Here is an 18109-nt window from a genome sequence, read left to right on the forward strand (position 1 = left end):
TTATCTATCTAACTATCTATCTCCTATCCATCTATCTATCTATCTATCTATCTCATATCTATCTATCTCATATCTATCTATCTATCTATCTATCTATCTATCTATCTATCTATCTATCTCCTATCTATCTATCTATCTATCTCATATCTATCTATCTCATATCTATCTATTTATCTCATATCTATCTATTTATCTATCTATCTATCTATCTATCTCCTATCCATCTATCTATCTATCTATCTATCTCATATCTATCTGTCTCTCTATCTATCTATCTCCTATCTATCTATCTATCTATCTATCTATCTATCTCCTATCTATCTATCTATCTATCTATCTATCTCATATCTATCTATCTATCTATCTATCTATCTATCTATCTATCTATCTATCTCCTATCTATCTATCTATCTATCTATCTATCTCCTATCTATCTATCTCCTATCTATCTATCTATCTATCTATCTATCTATCTATCTATCTATCTCCTATCTATCTATCTATCTCCTATCTATCTATCTATCTATCTCCTATCTATCTCCTATCTATCTATCTATCTATCTATCTCATATCTATCTATCTATCTATCTATCTATCTATCTATCTCCTATCTATCTATCTATCTATCTATCTATCTATCTCCTATCTATCTATCTCCTATCTATCTATCTATCTCCTATCTATCTATCTATCTCCTATCTATCTATCTATCTATCTATCTCATATCTATCTATCTCATATCTATCTATCTATCTCCTATCTATCTATCTATCTATCTATCTCCTATCTATCTATCTATCTATCTATCTCATATCTATCTATCTATCTCATATCTATCTATCTCATATCTATCTATCTATCTCATATCTATCTATTTATCTATCTAACTATCTATCTCCTATCCATCTATCTATCTATCTCATATCTATCTATCTCATATCTATCTATCTATCTATCTCATATCTATCTATTTATCTATCTAACTATCTATCTCCTATCCATCTATCTATCTATCTCATATCTATCTATCTCATATCTATCTATCTATCTCCTATCTGTCTATCTATCTATCTATCTATCTATCTCATATCTATCTATCTCATATCTATCTATCTCATATCTATCTATCTATCTATCTATCTAATATCTATCTATCTCATATCTACCCATCTCATATCTATCTATTTATCTATCTAACTATCTATCTCCTATCCATCTATCTATCTATCTATCTCATATCTATCCATCTCATATCTATCTATCTATCTCATATCTATCTATTTATCTATCTATCTATCTCATATCTATCTATTTATCTATCTATCTATCTATCTATCTATCTCCTATCCATCTATCTATCTATCTATCTCATATCTATCTGTGTCTCTATCTATCTATCTCCTATCTATCTATCTATCTAACCAATTTATTGTGCAAGAAGTTGCCTCTCCTCAAATCTATCTATCTATCTATCTATCTATCTATCTATCTATCTATCTATCTATCTCATATCTATCTATTTATCTATCTAACTATCTATCTCCTATCCATCTATCTATCTATCTATCTATCTATCTCATATCTATCTATCTCATATCTATCTATCTATCTATCTATCTCCTATCTATCTCATATCTATCTATCTATCTATCTATCTATCTATCTCCTATCTATCTATCTATCTCATATCTATCTATCTATCTATCTATCTATCTCCTATCTATCTATCTATCTATCTATCTATCTATCTATCTATCTATCTCATATCTATCTATCTATCTATCTATCTATCTATCTATCTATCTCCTATCTATCTATCTATCTATCTATCTATCTATCTCCTATCTATCTATCTCCTATCTATCTATCTATCTCCTATCTATCTATCTATCTCCTATCTATCTATCTATCTATCTATCTATCTCATATCTATCTATCTCATATCTATCTATCTATCTCCTATCTATCTATCTATCTCCTATCTATCTATCTATCTATCTATCTATCTATCTCATATCTATCTATCTATCTCATATCTATCTATCTCATATCTATCTATCTATCTATCTCATATCTATCTATTTATCTATCTAACTATCTATCTCCTATCCATCTATCTATCTATCTCATATCTATCTATCTCATATCTATCTATCTATCTCCTATCTGTCTATCTATCTATCTATCTATCTATCTATCTATCTATCTATCTCATATCTATCTATCTCATATCTATCTATCTCATATCTATCTATCTCATATCTATCTATCTATCTATCTATCTAATATCTATCTATCTCATATCTACCCATCTCATATCTATCTATTTATCTATCTAACTATCTATCTCCTATCCATCTATCTATCTATCTATCTCATATCTATCCATCTCATATCTATCTATCTATCTCATATCTATCTATTTATCTATCTATCTATCTCATATCTATCTATTTATCTATCTATCTATCTATCTCCTATCCATCTATCTATCTATCTATCTCATATCTATCTGTGTCTCTATCTATCTATCTCCTATCTATCTATCTATCTATCTATCTATCTATCTCCTATCTATCTCATATCTATCTATCTATCTCATATCTATCTATCTATCTATCTATCTATCTCATATCTATCTATTTATCTATCTAACTATCTATCTCCTATCCATCTATCTATCTATCTATCTCATATCTATCTATCTCATATCTATCTATCTATCTATTTATCTCCTATCTATCTATCTATCTATCTATCTATCTCCTATCTATCTATCTATCTATCTATCTCATATCTATCTATCTATCTATCTCCTATCTATCTATCTATCTATCTATCTATCTATCTATCTCATATCTATCTATCTCATATTTATCTATCTACAGGGGCGTACATAAGGGCTCAGCGGCCCGGGTGCAAAAGTTCTGCTCGGGCCCCCGCCCCAGGCCTCCACCCCACACGCCCCCGTACCCATATCTAGATCGTGCTGCTTACATGATCTCCCCCTTGGCGTTATCTTTCCAAACATGATGCATTTCCTGAACATTTGTTTGTAGCCCCGCAGGCCACTCAGACACACACCGCTTTTTACCGCTATTAGCGCGGTGTCCCGAGCGCCGTACTAACCGCGGTATAACACTCCCGTAGATTTTAATGAGGTTACTCAAATCTGCGCTTGAACACGGTGTTTCTAACGCTGTAATTTTCGAGAGCTGTCTGTTCTATTTTTTCGTGGTTTTTAACACACCTCCTCACAACGATGGGGTCCATTAAAAAGCGCTGTCAAACGTTGTAACCTGTGTTCGAAAGCGCTGCTTGAAATTCCGGTAAAAATGCCACGATTTCAAGCTGCGTTTTCTGAACATGTGTGAGAGCGGCCTTAGGCTGGGTTCACACTTGGCGTATTCCAGTCGGAAATCTCGCGGTTTGGCTGCAGCAAAAACCGCAAGATTTCCGCCGGGAGAACCGCCGCTCCGGTTTAAGCCGCGACGGCTTTGAAGTGGCCCGGCTGCTTGCTTTTCCATTGCGGCCGGCTCTCCCATAAAGGAGAGCGCGGCCGCGATGTAGATAAACAAAAAAAGAAAAGTAAACAGACATGCTGCTTCTTTTGAAACCGCGGCTGCGGCGGACGCAGCCGCGGTTTCAACCGGATTTACCGCAGCGGTTTCTGAGAAACCTTGTCCACATGGCTGGCTAATCCCGAGATTAGCGGCCGCGAGCGGATCTGCTGCGGCAGAACCGCGGCAAATCTGCCCTGTGTGAACCTGGGCTTAGGGGGGGTCATGTTTATGTTGTACTTTAGAACCACAATAAAGAAAAACACATAAAAAAACCTGCATGCAGAATTTAAAGACCGCATACGTTATTAATGAGCTGCAGACACTATTAAAAACTGCATGTGTATTGGATGCGGTTTTTAAGTGTGTGTAAAGTGTGAATACAGTAAATCCAGGGAGATGTATAACTTGTACCAGAGAGAGAGAGAGATAGATAGATAGATATGAGATAGATAGATAGATAGATAGATAGATAGATAGATAGATAGATAGATAGATAGATGAATAGATAGATAGTATATAGATAGCAGATAGATAGTATATAGCTAGATAGATATGAGATAGATAGACAGATATGAGATAGATAGATGATAGATAGATAGAATGATAGATAGATAGTATATAGATAGCAGATAGATAGTAGATAGATAGATAGTATATAGATAGCAGATAGATAGTAGATAGATAGATAGTATATAGATAGCAGACAGATATGAGATAGATAGATGATAGATAGATAGAATGATAGATAGATAGAATGATAGATAGATAGTATATAGATAGCAGAGAGATAGTAGATAGATAGATAGTATATAGATAGCAGACAGATAGATGATAGATAGATAGAATGATAGATAGATAGTATATAGATAGCAGACGGATACTGAGATAGATAGATAGATAGATAGATAAAGGAGGGAGACAGACAGACAGATACACACACATATATACACTTACCCCAGGGCCCGGTCCACTTCTCCTCCATGTGACAGCAGCAGGAGAGGCAAACTCAGAAGCTTCCATTCAGCAGGAAGCAGGGGGCAGCACATAATCACTGTGCCCTGCCGTCCCATATGACTTCCTCCCTCCTCCCCTGTCGGCCCATGTGAGTTACTCCCTGCTCTGCCGGGCTTCCTCTCAGGCTGGCCGTTCTGGCTGCCGCATGATAGCAATCTTGCTGCAGACAGACCAGCCAGCCATTAATGCACTGAATGTGCATGTGGGTATGGTGGAGGGTGGCCTCGGGGCCCCGTGAGCGCAGGGGCTGGGTCGCCATGGCGACCCCAGCAACCCGTGGCGCTACGCCTATGTCTATCTATCTCATATCTATCTATTTATCTATGTATCTCATACCTATCTATCTATCTATCGTATCTATCATATCTATCTCATATCTATCTATCTATCTATCTATCTATCTCCTATCTATCTATCTATCTATCTCATATCTATCTATCTCATATCTATCTATTTATCTCATATCTATCTATTTATCTATCTATCTATCTATCTCCTATCCATCTATCTATCTATCTATCTATCTCATATCTATCTGTCTCTCTATCTATCTATCTCCTATCTATCTATCTATCTATCTATCTATCTATCTATCTATCTATCTCCTATCTATCTATCTATCTATCTATCTATCTCATATCTATCTATCTATCTATCTATCTATCTCCTATCTATCTATCTATCTATCTATCTATCTATCTATCTATCTATCTATCTATCTCCTATCTATCTATCTCCTATCTATCTATCTATCTATCTCCTATCTATCTATCTATCTCCTATCTATCTATCTATCTATCTATCTATCTATCTCCTATCTATCTCCTATCTATCTATCTATCTATCTCATATCTATCTATCTATCTATCTATCTATCTCCTATCTATCTATCTATCTATCTATCTCCTATCTATCTATCTCCTATCTATCTATCTATCTCCTATCTATCTATCTATCTCCTATCTATCTATCTATCTATCTATCTCATATCTATCTATCTCATATCTATCTATCTATCTCATATCTATCTATCTCATATCTATCTATCTATCTATCTATCTATCTCCTATCTATCTATCTATCTATCTCATATCTATCTATCTCATATCTATCTATTTATCTCATATCTATCTATTTATCTATCTATCTATCTATCTCCTATCCATCTATCTATCTATCTATCTATCTATCTCATATCTATCTGTCTCTCTATCTATCTATCTCCTATCTATCTATCTATCTATCTATCTATCTCCTATCTATCTATCTATCTATCTATCTCATATCTATCTATCTATCTATCTATCTATCTCCTATCTATCTATCTATCTATCTATCTCCTATCTATCTATCTCCTATCTATCTATCTATCTATCTCCTATCTATCTATCTATCTCCTATCTATCTATCTATCTATCTCCTATCTATCTCCTATCTATCTATCTATCTATCTATCTCATATCTATCTATCTATCTATCTATCTCCTATCTATCTATCTATCTATCTATCTCCTATCTATCTATCTCCTATCTATCTATCTATCTCCTATCTATCTATCTATCTATCTATCTATCTATCTATCTATCTCATATCTATCTATCTCATATCTATCTATCTATCTCCTATCTATCTATCTATCTATCTCCTATCTATCTATCTATCTATCTATCTCATATCTATCTATCTATCTCATATCTATCTATCTCATATCTATCTATCTATCTATCTCATATCTATCTATTTATCTATCTAACTATCTATCTCCTATCCATCTATCTATCTATCTCATATCTATCTATCTCATATCTATCTATCTATCTATCTCATATCTATCTATTTATCTATCTAACTATCTATCTCCTATCCATCTATCTATCTATCTCATATCTATCTATCTCATATGTATCTATCTATCTCCTATCTGTCTATCTATCTATCTATCTATCTATCTATCTCATATCTATCTATCTCATATCTATCTATCTCATATCTATCTATCTCATATCTATCTATCTATCTATCTATCTATCTATCTATCTAATATCTATCTATCTCATATCTACCCATCTCATATCTATCTATTTATCTATCTAACTATCTATCTCCTATCCATCTATCTATCTATCTATCTATCTCATATCTATCCATCTCATATCTATCTATCTATCTCATATCTATCTATTTATCTATCTATCTATCTCATATCTATCTATTTATCTATCTATCTATCTATCTCCTATCCATCTATCTATCTATCTATCTATCTCATATCTATCTGTGTCTCTATCTATCTATCTCCTATCTATCTATCTATCTATCTCCTATCTATCTCATATCTATCTATCTATCTCATATCTATCTATCTATCTATCTATCTATCTATCTATCTCATATCTATCTATTTATCTATCTAACTATCTATCTCCTATCCATCTATCTATCTATCTATCTATCTATCTATCTATCTATCTCATATCTATCTATCTCATATCTATCTATCTATCTATTTATCTCCTATCTATCTATCTATCTATCTATCTATCTATCTATCTATCTATCTCCTATCTATCTATCTATCTATCTATCTATCTATCTATCTATCTATCTATCTCATATCTATCTATCTATCTATCTATCTCCTATCTATCTATCTATCTATCTATCTATCTATCTATCTATCTATCTATCTATCTCATATCTATCTATCTCATATTTATCTATCTACAGGGGCGTACATAAGGGCTCAGCGGCCCGGGTGCAAAAGTTCTGCTCGGGCCCCCGCCCCAGGCCTCCACCCCACACGCCCCCGTACCCATATCTAGATCGTGCTGCTTACATGATCTCCCCCTTGGCGTTATCTTTCCAAACATGATGCATTTCCTGAACATTTGTTTGTAGCCCCGCAGGCCACTCAGACACACACCGCTTTTTACCGCTATTAGCGCGGTGTCCCGAGCGCCGTACTAACCGCGGTATAACACTCCCGTAGATTTTAATGAGGTTACTCAAATCTGCGCTTGAACACGGTGTTTCTAACGCTGTAATTTTCGAGAGCTGTCTGTTCTATTTTTTCGTGGTTTTTAACACACCTCCTCACAACGATGGGGTCCATTAAAAAGCGCTGTCAAACGTTGTAACCTGTGTTCGAAAGCGCTGCTTGAAATTCCGGTAAAAATGCCACGATTTCAAGCTGCGTTTTCTGAACATGTGTGAGAGCGGCCTTAGGCTGGGTTCACACTTGGCGTATTCCAGTCGGAAATCTCGCGGTTTGGCTGCAGCAAAAACCGCAAGATTTCCGCCGGGAGAACCGCCGCTCCGGTTTAAGCCGCGACGGCTTTGAAGTGGCCCGGCTGCTTGCTTTTCCATTGCGGCCGGCTCTCCCATAAAGGAGAGCGCGGCCGCGATGTAGATAAACAAAAAAAGAAAAGTAAACAGACATGCTGCTTCTTTTGAAACCGCGGCTGCGGCGGACGCAGCCGCGGTTTCAACCGGATTTACCGCAGCGGTTTCTGAGAAACCTTGTCCACATGGCTGGCTAATCCCGAGATTAGCGGCCGCGAGCGGATCTGCTGCGGCAGAACCGCGGCAAATCTGCCCTGTGTGAACCTGGGCTTAGGGGGGGTCATGTTTATGTTGTACTTTAGAACCACAATAAAGAAAAACACATAAAAAAACCTGCATGCAGAATTTAAAGACCGCATACGTTATTAATGAGCTGCAGACACTATTAAAAACTGCATGTGTATTGGATGCGGTTTTTAAGTGTGTGTAAAGTGTGAATACAGTAAATCCAGGGAGATGTATAACTTGTACCAGAGAGAGAGAGAGATAGATAGATAGATATGAGATAGATAGATAGATAGATAGATAGATAGATAGATAGATAGATAGATGAATAGATAGATAGTATATAGATAGCAGATAGATAGTATATAGCTAGATAGATATGAGATAGATAGACAGATATGAGATAGATAGATGATAGATAGATAGAATGATAGATAGATAGTATATAGATAGCAGATAGATAGTAGATAGATAGATAGTATATAGATAGCAGATAGATAGTAGATAGATAGATAGTATATAGATAGCAGACAGATATGAGATAGATAGATGATAGATAGATAGAATGATAGATAGATAGTATATAGATAGCAGAGAGATAGTAGATAGATAGATAGTATATAGATAGCAGACAGATAGATGATAGATAGATAGAATGATAGATAGATAGTATATAGATAGCAGACGGATACTGAGATAGATAGATAGATAGATAGATAGATAGATAAAGGAGGGAGACAGACAGACAGATACACACACATATATACACTTACCCCAGGGCCCGGTCCACTTCTCCTCCATGTGACAGCAGCAGGAGAGGCAAACTCAGAAGCTTCCATTCAGCAGGAAGCAGGGGGCAGCACATAATCACTGTGCCCTGCCGTCCCATATGACTTCCTCCCTCCTCCCCTGTCGGCCCATGTGAGTTACTCCCTGCTCTGCCGGGCTTCCTCTCAGGCTGGCCGTTCTGGCTGCCGCATGATAGCAATCTTGCTGCAGACAGACCAGCCAGCCATTAATGCACTGAATGTGCATGTGGGTATGGTGGAGGGTGGCCTCGGGGCCCCGTGAGCGCAGGGGCTGGGTCGCCATGGCGACCCCAGCAACCCGTGGCGCTACGCCTATGTCTATCTATCTCATATCTATCTATTTATCTATGTATCTCATACCTATCTATCTATCTATCGTATCTATCATATCTATCTCATATCTATCTATCTATCTATCTATCTATCTATCTCCTATCTATCTATCTATCTATCTCATATCTATCTATCTCATATCTATCTATTTATCTCATATCTATCTATTTATCTATCTATCTATCTATCTCCTATCCATCTATCTATCTATCTATCTATCTATCTCATATCTATCTGTCTCTCTATCTATCTATCTCCTATCTATCTATCTATCTATCTCCTATCTATCTATCTATCTATCTATCTATCTATCTATCTCATATCTATCTATCTATCTATCTATCTATCTCCTATCTATCTATCTATCTATCTATCTATCTATCTCCTATCTATCTATCTCCTATCTATCTATCTATCTATCTATCTCCTATCTATCTATCTATCTCCTATCTATCTATCTATCTATCTATCTCCTATCTATCTCCTATCTATCTATCTATCTATCTATCTATCTATCTATCTATCTATCTCATATCTATCTATCTATCTATCTATCTATCTATCTATCTATCTCCTATCTATCTATCTATCTATCTATCTATCTATCTCCTATCTATCTATCTCCTATCTATCTATCTATCTCCTATCTATCTATCTATCTCCTATCTATCTATCTATCTATCTATCTATCTCATATCTATCTATCTCATATCTATCTATCTATCTCCTATCTATCTATCTATCTCCTATCTATCTATCTATCTATCTATCTATCTATCTCATATCTATCTATCTATCTCATATCTATCTATCTCATATCTATCTATCTATCTATCTCATATCTATCTATTTATCTATCTAACTATCTATCTCCTATCCATCTATCTATCTATCTCATATCTATCTATCTCATATCTATCTATCTATCTCCTATCTGTCTATCTATCTATCTATCTATCTATCTATCTATCTATCTATCTCATATCTATCTATCTCATATCTATCTATCTCATATCTATCTATCTCATATCTATCTATCTATCTATCTATCTAATATCTATCTATCTCATATCTACCCATCTCATATCTATCTATTTATCTATCTAACTATCTATCTCCTATCCATCTATCTATCTATCTATCTCATATCTATCCATCTCATATCTATCTATCTATCTCATATCTATCTATTTATCTATCTATCTATCTCATATCTATCTATTTATCTATCTATCTATCTATCTCCTATCCATCTATCTATCTATCTATCTCATATCTATCTGTGTCTCTATCTATCTATCTCCTATCTATCTATCTATCTATCTATCTATCTCCTATCTATCTCATATCTATCTATCTATCTCATATCTATCTATCTATCTATCTATCTATCTCATATCTATCTATTTATCTATCTAACTATCTATCTCCTATCCATCTATCTATCTATCTATCTCATATCTATCTATCTCATATCTATCTATCTATCTATTTATCTCCTATCTATCTATCTATCTATCTATCTATCTCCTATCTATCTATCTATCTATCTATCTCATATCTATCTATCTATCTATCTCCTATCTATCTATCTATCTATCTATCTATCTATCTATCTCATATCTATCTATCTCATATTTATCTATCTACAGGGGCGTACATAAGGGCTCAGCGGCCCGGGTGCAAAAGTTCTGCTCGGGCCCCCGCCCCAGGCCTCCACCCCACACGCCCCCGTACCCATATCTAGATCGTGCTGCTTACATGATCTCCCCCTTGGCGTTATCTTTCCAAACATGATGCATTTCCTGAACATTTGTTTGTAGCCCCGCAGGCCACTCAGACACACACCGCTTTTTACCGCTATTAGCGCGGTGTCCCGAGCGCCGTACTAACCGCGGTATAACACTCCCGTAGATTTTAATGAGGTTACTCAAATCTGCGCTTGAACACGGTGTTTCTAACGCTGTAATTTTCGAGAGCTGTCTGTTCTATTTTTTCGTGGTTTTTAACACACCTCCTCACAACGATGGGGTCCATTAAAAAGCGCTGTCAAACGTTGTAACCTGTGTTCGAAAGCGCTGCTTGAAATTCCGGTAAAAATGCCACGATTTCAAGCTGCGTTTTCTGAACATGTGTGAGAGCGGCCTTAGGCTGGGTTCACACTTGGCGTATTCCAGTCGGAAATCTCGCGGTTTGGCTGCAGCAAAAACCGCAAGATTTCCGCCGGGAGAACCGCCGCTCCGGTTTAAGCCGCGACGGCTTTGAAGTGGCCCGGCTGCTTGCTTTTCCATTGCGGCCGGCTCTCCCATAAAGGAGAGCGCGGCCGCGATGTAGATAAACAAAAAAAGAAAAGTAAACAGACATGCTGCTTCTTTTGAAACCGCGGCTGCGGCGGACGCAGCCGCGGTTTCAACCGGATTTACCGCAGCGGTTTCTGAGAAACCTTGTCCACATGGCTGGCTAATCCCGAGATTAGCGGCCGCGAGCGGATCTGCTGCGGCAGAACCGCGGCAAATCTGCCCTGTGTGAACCTGGGCTTAGGGGGGGTCATGTTTATGTTGTACTTTAGAACCACAATAAAGAAAAACACATAAAAAAACCTGCATGCAGAATTTAAAGACCGCATACGTTATTAATGAGCTGCAGACACTATTAAAAACTGCATGTGTATTGGATGCGGTTTTTAAGTGTGTGTAAAGTGTGAATACAGTAAATCCAGGGAGATGTATAACTTGTACCAGAGAGAGAGAGAGATAGATAGATAGATATGAGATAGATAGATAGATAGATAGATAGATAGATAGATAGATAGATAGATGAATAGATAGATAGTATATAGATAGCAGATAGATAGTATATAGCTAGATAGATATGAGATAGATAGACAGATATGAGATAGATAGATGATAGATAGATAGAATGATAGATAGATAGTATATAGATAGCAGATAGATAGTAGATAGATAGATAGTATATAGATAGCAGATAGATAGTAGATAGATAGATAGTATATAGATAGCAGACAGATATGAGATAGATAGATGATAGATAGATAGAATGATAGATAGATAGTATATAGATAGCAGAGAGATAGTAGATAGATAGATAGTATATAGATAGCAGACAGATAGATGATAGATAGATAGAATGATAGATAGATAGTATATAGATAGCAGACGGATACTGAGATAGATAGATAGATAGATAGATAAAGGAGGGAGACAGACAGACAGATACACACACATATATACACTTACCCCAGGGCCCGGTCCACTTCTCCTCCATGTGACAGCAGCAGGAGAGGCAAACTCAGAAGCTTCCATTCAGCAGGAAGCAGGGGGCAGCACATAATCACTGTGCCCTGCCGTCCCATATGACTTCCTCCCTCCTCCCCTGTCGGCCCATGTGAGTTACTCCCTGCTCTGCCGGGCTTCCTCTCAGGCTGGCCGTTCTGGCTGCCGCATGATAGCAATCTTGCTGCAGACAGACCAGCCAGCCATTAATGCACTGAATGTGCATGTGGGTATGGTGGAGGGTGGCCTCGGGGCCCCGTGAGCGCAGGGGCTGGGTCGCCATGGCGACCCCAGCAACCCGTGGCGCTACGCCTATGTCTATCTATCTCATATCTATCTATTTATCTATGTATCTCATACCTATCTATCTATCTATCGTATCTATCATATCTATCTCATATCTATCTATCTATCTATCTATCTATCTATCTCCTATCTATCTATCTATCTATCTCATATCTATCTATCTCATATCTATCTATTTATCTCATATCTATCTATTTATCTATCTATCTATCTATCTCCTATCCATCTATCTATCTATCTATCTATCTCATATCTATCTGTCTCTCTATCTATCTATCTCCTATCTATCTATCTATCTATCTATCTCCTATCTATCTATCTATCTATCTATCTCATATCTATCTATCTATCTATCTATCTATCTATCTATCTATCTATCTCCTATCTATCTATCTATCTATCTATCTATCTATCTATCTATCTCCTATCTATCTATCTCCTATCTATCTATCTATCTATCTATCTCCTATCTATCTATCTATCTCCTATCTATCTATCTATCTATCTATCTATCTCCTATCTATCTCCTATCTATCTATCTATCTATCTATCTCATATCTATCTATCTATCTATCTATCTATCTATCTCCTATCTATCTATCTATCTATCTATCTATCTATCTATCTCCTATCTATCTATCTCCTATCTATCTATCTATCTCCTATCTATCTATCTATCTATCTCCTATCTATCTATCTATCTATCTATCTATCTATCTATCTCATATCTATCTATCTCATATCTATCTATCTATCTCCTATCTATCTATCTATCTATCTCCTATCTATCTATCTATCTATCTATCTATCTCATATCTATCTATCTATCTCATATCTATCTATCTCATATCTATCTATCTATCTATCTCATATCTATCTATTTATCTATCTAACTATCTATCTCCTATCCATCTATCTATCTATCTCATATCTATCTATCTCATATCTATCTATCTATCTCCTATCTGTCTATCTATCTATCTATCTATCTATCTCATATCTATCTATCTCATATCTATCTATCTCATATCTATCTATCTCATATCTATCTATCTATCTATCTAATATCTATCTATCTCATATCTACCCATCTCATATCTATCTATTTATCTATCTAACTATCTATCTCCTATCCATCTATCTATCTATCTATCTCATATCTATCCATCTCATATCTATCTATCTATCTCATATCTATCTATTTATCTATCTATCTATCTCATATCTATCTATTTATCTATCTATCTATCTATCTCCTATCCATCTATCTATCTATCTATCTCATATCTATCTGTGTCTCTATCTATCTATCTCCTATCTATCTATCTATCTATCTCTCTATCTCCTATCTATCTCATATCTATCTATCTATCTATCTCATATCTATCTATCTATCTATCTATCTATCTATCTATCTATCTCATATCTATCTATTTATCTATCTAACTATCTATCTCCTATCCATCTATCTATCTATCTATCTATCTATCTATCTATCTCATATCTATCTATCTCATATCTATCTATCTATCTATTTATCTCCTATCTATCTATCTATCTATCTATCTATCTCCTATCTATCTATCTATCTATCTATCTCATATCTATCTATCTATCTATCTATCTATCTATCTATCTATCTATCTATCTATCTCCTATCTATCTATCTATCTATCTATCTATCTATCTATCTATCTATCTATCTCATATCTATCTATCTCATATTTATCTATCTACAGGGGCGTACATAAGGGCTCAGCGGCCCGGGTGCAAAAGTTCTGCTCGGGCCCCCGCCCCAGGCCTCCACCCCACACGCCCCCGTACCCATATCTAGATCGTGCTGCTTACATGATCTCCCCCTTGGCGTTATCTTTCCAAACATGATGCATTTCCTGAACATTTGTTTGTAGCCCCGCAGGCCACTCAGACACACACCGCTTTTTACCGCTATTAGCGCGGTGTCCCGAGCGCCGTACTAACCGCGGTATAACACTCCCGTAGATTTTAATGAGGTTACTCAAATCTGCGCTTGAACACGGTGTTTCTAACGCTGTAATTTTCGAGAGCTGTCTGTTCTATTTTTTCGTGGTTTTTAACACACCTCCTCACAACGATGGGGTCCATTAAAAAGCGCTGTCAAACGTTGTAACCTGTGTTCGAAAGCGCTGCTTGAAATTCCGGTAAAAATGCCACGATTTCAAGCTGCGTTTTCTGAACATGTGTGAGAGCGGCCTTAGGCTGGGTTCACACTTGGCGTATTCCAGTCGGAAATCTCGCGGTTTGGCTGCAGCAAAAACCGCAAGATTTCCGCCGGGAGAACCGCCGCTCCGGTTTAAGCCGCGACGGCTTTGAAGTGGCCCGGCTGCTTGCTTTTCCATTGCGGCCGGCTCTCCCATAAAGGAGAGCGCGGCCGCGATGTAGATAAACAAAAAAAGAAAAGTAAACAGACATGCTGCTTCTTTTGAAACCGCGGCTGCGGCGGACGCAGCCGCGGTTTCAACCGGATTTACCGCAGCGGTTTCTGAGAAACCTTGTCCACATGGCTGGCTAATCCCGAGATTAGCGGCCGCGAGCGGATCTGCTGCGGCAGAACCGCGGCAAATCTGCCCTGTGTGAACCTGGGCTTAGGGGGGGTCATGTTTATGTTGTACTTTAGAACCACAATAAAGAAAAACACATAAAAAAACCTGCATGCAGAATTTAAAGACCGCATACGTTATTAATGAGCTGCAGACACTATTAAAAACTGCATGTGTATTGGATGCGGTTTTTAAGTGTGTGTAAAGTGTGAATACAGTAAATCCAGGGAGATGTATAACTTGTACCAGAGAGAGAGAGAGATAGATAGATAGATATGAGATAGATAGATAGATAGATAGATAGATAGATAGATAGATAGATAGATAGATAGATAGATAGATAGATAGATGAATAGATAGTATATAGATAGCAGATAGATAGTATATAGCTAGATAGATATGAGATAGATAGACAGATATGAGATAGATAGATGATAGATAGATAGAATGATAGATAGATAGTATATAGATAGCAGATAGATAGTAGATAGATAGATAGTATATAGATAGCAGATAGATAGTAGATAGATAGATAGTATATAGATAGCAGACAGATATGAGATAGATAGATGATAGATAGATAGAATGATAGATAGATAGTATATAGATAGCAGAGAGATAGTAGATAGATAGATAGTATATAGATAGCAGACAGATAGATGATAGATAGATAGAATGATAGATAGATAGTATATAGATAGCAGACGGATACTGAGATAGATAGATAGATAGATAGATAAAGGAGGGAGACAGACAGACAGATACACACACATATATACACTTACCCCAGGGCCCGGTCCACTTCTCCTCCATGTGACAGCAGCAGGAGAGGCAAACTCAGAAGCTTCCATTCAGCAGGAAGCAGGGGGCAGCACATAATCACTGTGCCCTGCCGTCCCATATGACTTCCTCCCTCCTCCCCTGTCGGCCCATGTGAGTTACTCCCTGCTCTGCCGGGCTTCCTCTCAGGCTGGCCGTTCTGGCTGCCGCATGATAGCAATCTTGCTGCAGACAGACCAGCCAGCCATTAATGCACTGAATGTGCATGTGGGTATGGTGGAGGGTGGCCTCGGGGCCCCGTGAGCGCAGGGGCTGGGTCGCCATGGCGACCCCAGCAACCCGTGGCGCTACGCCTATGTCTATCTATCTCATATCTATCTATTTATCTATGTATCTCATACCTATCTATCTATCTATCGTATCTATCATATCTATCTCATATCTATCTATCTATCTATCTATCTCCTATCTATCTATCTATCTATCTCATATCTATCTATCTCATATCTATCTATTTATCTCATATCTATCTATTTATCTATCTATCTATCTATCTCCTATCCATCTATCTATCTATCTATCTATCTCATATCTATCTGTCTCTCTATCTATCTATCTCCTATCTATCTATCTATCTATCTATCTCCTATCTATCTATCTATCTATCTATCTATCTCATATCTATCTATCTATCTATCTATCTATCTATCTATCTCCTATCTATCTATCTATCTATCTATCTATCTATCTATCTATCTATCTATCTCCTATCTATCTATCTCCTATCTATCTATCTATCTATCTCCTATCTATCTATCTATCTCCTATCTATCTATCTATCTATCTATCTATCTCCTATCTATCTCCTATCTATCTATCTATCTATCTATCTCATATCTATCTATCTATCTATCTATCTCCTATCTATCTATCTATCTATCTATCTATCTCCTATCTATCTATCTCCTATCTATCTATCTATCTCCTATCTATCTATCTATCTATCTCCTATCTATCTATCTATCTATCTATCTATCTCATATCTATCTATCTCATATCTATCTATCTATCTCCTATCTATCTATCTATCTATCTATCTATCTATCTATCTATCTATCTCATATCTATCTATCTATCTCATATCTATCTATCTCATATCTATCTATCTATCTATCTCATATCTATCTATTTATCTATCTAACTATCTATCTCCTATCCATCTATCTATCTATCTCATATCTATCTATCTCATATCTATCTATCTATCTCCTATCTGTCTATCTATCTATCTATCTATCTATCTCATATCTATCTATCTCATATCTATCTATCTCATATCTATCTATCTCATATCTATCTATCTATCTATCTAATATCTATCTATCTCATATCTACCCATCTCATATCTATCTATTTATCTATCTAACTATCTATCTCCTATCCATCTATCTATCTATCTATCTCATATCTATCCATCTCATATCTATCTATCTATCTCATATCTATCTATTTATCTATCTATCTATCTCATATCTATCTATTTATCTATCTATCTATCTATCTCCTATCCATCTATCTATCTATCTATCTCATATCTATCTGTGTCTCTATCTATCTATCTCCTATCTATCTATCTATCTATCTATCTATCTATCTCCTATCTATCTCATATCTATCTATCTATCTATCTCATATCTATCTATCTATCTATCTATCTATCTATCTATCTATCTATCTATCTATCTATCTATCTCATATCTATCTATTTATCTATCTAACTATCTATCTCCTATCCATCTATCTATCTATCTATCTATCTATCTATCTATCTATCTATCTATCTCATATCTATCTATCTCATATC

At 36.2% G+C, this 18109-nt stretch overlaps 1 protein-coding gene across 2 annotated transcripts in view; it reads left to right on the forward strand.

The window, feature by feature from the left end:
* Nucleotides 1–18109, forward strand: part of APBB1IP (amyloid beta precursor protein binding family B member 1 interacting protein) — a 137221-nt gene that overhangs the window by 48322 nt on the left and 70790 nt on the right. The window lies entirely within an intron of this gene.

Source organism: Eleutherodactylus coqui, chromosome 12 (genome assembly GCF_035609145.1).
Source record: "Eleutherodactylus coqui strain aEleCoq1 chromosome 12, aEleCoq1.hap1, whole genome shotgun sequence".
NCBI classification, from domain to species: Eukaryota; Metazoa; Chordata; class Amphibia; order Anura; family Eleutherodactylidae; genus Eleutherodactylus; species Eleutherodactylus coqui.